Source organism: Meleagris gallopavo, chromosome Z (genome assembly GCF_000146605.3).
Source record: "Meleagris gallopavo isolate NT-WF06-2002-E0010 breed Aviagen turkey brand Nicholas breeding stock chromosome Z, Turkey_5.1, whole genome shotgun sequence".
Lineage (NCBI taxonomy): Eukaryota > Metazoa > Chordata > Aves > Galliformes > Phasianidae > Meleagris > Meleagris gallopavo.
The window spans coordinates 31,196,594-31,199,584 of NC_015041.2; positions in this window are offsets into that span (position 1 = coordinate 31,196,594).

The following is a 2,991-nucleotide window of genomic DNA, read 5'->3' on the forward strand; positions in this document are numbered from 1 at the left end:
TTAAGTTCACTCAATTACTATAGTTAATGCTATCTTTCACTTCCAGTCTTCATTTTCTAACATATGAAGTTAACAGAATACAGCACTGTTGAACAAAAGCTTCAGTAACTGGTAGAGATTGTTGTGAATTTGTCAGTCCTCTGAAGGGGTACGAAACTCAAGACCAATAAGGTCTATATTCTATTAGAGCTGAAACTGTGCCAACTTACCTGGTGTAATTCTGCTGTTACTGTTAATGAAATTAATTCACTACTTTCAGCTTAATAGATGAAAGACCTGTATGCTTTTTAGGAAAAATGTCTGTTACTCAGACTTTCCAGTGAAGCGTTTGCTTGGGTGCATCAAAGTTTAAGGGAAAAATTTGCTTCCATTAGATACCTCTCCTCTTCTTAGTTTTTGTTGTTGACTCCTTAAGCTCTCAATTGCATTTTGTACTTCTTTGTCCCTTCTTGTTAAGTCCTTGCAAGGGAAAGAAAAATATATATCAATGAGGATTGGGAATAAGCTTACCGTTCCTGTGTGAATCACTAGTGAATTTCACCAACTGTAAATTCTGACATTTTTCTCTGAAGGATGTTGGTCTTACATGTAGGAAAAAAAAAATCTACAGATAAAGTTTCCCTTCCTGCTGTAACACAAAGATCTATCAGATTTAGACTACTACTCTGTTATCATAAAATCATAGAATGGCCTGGGTAGAAAAGGGTTATGAAGCTGATTTGGAAAAAAATATTGCTAAAAATGATGGAACCATCATGAAAATAGGAACTGTAAGGAAGCTTCAGTGTAAAATATTGTATTGGAATTGGAAATATATTCCAAGCTCACATAGGTATTTCTGGGACCTATGAAGGATAAGTGAATTTAGTCTCCGCTGTTTCAATCTCCTAGTCAAAGCAGGGCTGTATTTAATTTGGGAATTTGTATGACAAAGTTTCTAGCTTAGTTGTTATAAATCCCCTTAAAATTCAGTTATATAACAAAAGCACTAACAGACTCTTGAAGGTACCAAGTTTGCCATGTTCAGGTATGATGTCAACTCTTAGCTGCAATATAGTAACACTGTACAGTTATGTACATTGATAGTACAGCTCAGAAACACCTTTTCGCTAACAATTGCCTTCAGATACACTATACAAATGAACAGTAACATTTTATTAGTTCTGTAAATTTTGAGTCCAGCTAGACTACAAAATGCATAACTTAAGCACACAACATTCAATATCCGTGCTATAGTTATAGAAATCAAGGTAGTACTTCTTTTACTGTATATTCCTTGAATGCACAGACGTTGTCTTTCCATGTACTCTTTTTGCACTCTCTTTTTAAATCTGTTTAAAAACAGTCAAGTTTCAGAGACTATATTTTTTACTATGTTCTCACTTGTTTTTCTGCCAGACTGTCAGTTTTACCAACATAAAGGTAAAAGAATACATTTAGGTAATAGCTCAAGGAATAGTTAAGGCTGTTTTTCTTCTCCACCTGAGCACATGATAAGACTTAGTGCCATTTGAAGTGACGGTGGCAGCAAATGTGGGTTCAGAGAGACTTGCCAAGGGTTCTCAGTTCCTCGATCATGAGCTCTAATCTGAATGTCATTACTAGATAAGCAAACCTACCTGAGGCATGAATGTCAGTCATCTTGGATTTTTCATGATTGGCTTGTTTTCCCACTTATCAACTCTGATGTCCCTTTTATCTCTGTTCCTTTCCTTGTGATTCATCTAGCATTTGAAGAATTTGCAACATCTCTAGTGAAACAGGAGATGACCAACATGCCCCGAGGTGTGTATCATTCTGCCTTGAGAGGAGGGGCCACACGCACAGACCAGGGGAAGACTGTGGCAGGTGTTCCAAATTTCTTGCTGAAAATGTATGAGAGGAACAAACAACCAGGAATGACGCCAGGCCTTGCAGGTAGGCTGTTCCTTTATTGGAGTTAGGCAGTTATTCACACTTTGACCCAGTTATTTCTCAGATTAGAATCACAGTGAATCGGTTTAAGAAACGGTGTTGTCTTAGGTTGCTTATCTATAATTACATATGCTGTTTAAGTTCTTGGATTGTTGACTGTATTTAGTTGACTTTCTTTTTGAGTTTTCAGCTGTCATATGCAAGACTTCTAAACTATTATGAGTATTTTGTACTGAGGTTTTTTTTTTCTCCTTCTCTCTTTCTTTAAGCTGGCATGTTGTTGTGTTATGACCTTCCAGTCCACATGGGCAGAGATGGCAAGCCTATTAATCGTTTTCTGACTAGCAGAGGATGTAATTTCCAGCAAATGTTGGTAGCCCTCATTCACGAGGTAAGTTGCTGTTTTTGGTTTTTTTTTGCCTTTTCATAGATATTGTGCTTCCTTTACACTTGTTTTTTGTGATAATTAGGAAGTAGCTAAAGCAGTGACATGTGTGAATGTATCATAATTATTTAAAGGTTTTGTGAGGGACGTTTAACTTTAATTGAACGTTTTTGAGTGTTTACTGCTGTAGTATCTCTTCCAAAATCAGAAGAAGCAGAAATTGTCCTTTGCTTTTGTCTGACTTGTGGAAGTACTTAGACTTGCCTATACCTGTTGTGTCTAACCACTTCTAGTGAGACTGAGCAATTATGGGACTCAGTGGGGAAATTACATTTATGTCTTGTGTTTAAGAAACGCTTAGATGTTGTACTAGGGGACATGGTTTAGTGGGGAAGTATTGGTGGTAGGTGGATGATTGAACTAAATGATCCTGGAGGTCTTTTCCAACCTTGGCGATTCTTTGATTATTACTAACACTTGCTATTCTATCCTGGCTCTTAAATGTTGCAATCCCTGACCTGTTATAATGCCATACAGTTACATAATCATGAAAGGACTTGAGTTGGAAGGGGACCTTAAAGATAATCTAATTCCAACTTCACTGCTGTGGGTGGGGCTACCACTCACTAGAACAAATTGCCTAGGGCTATCATAGATAATGATTTTTTTAAGAAGTGTAAAATTTATATTCT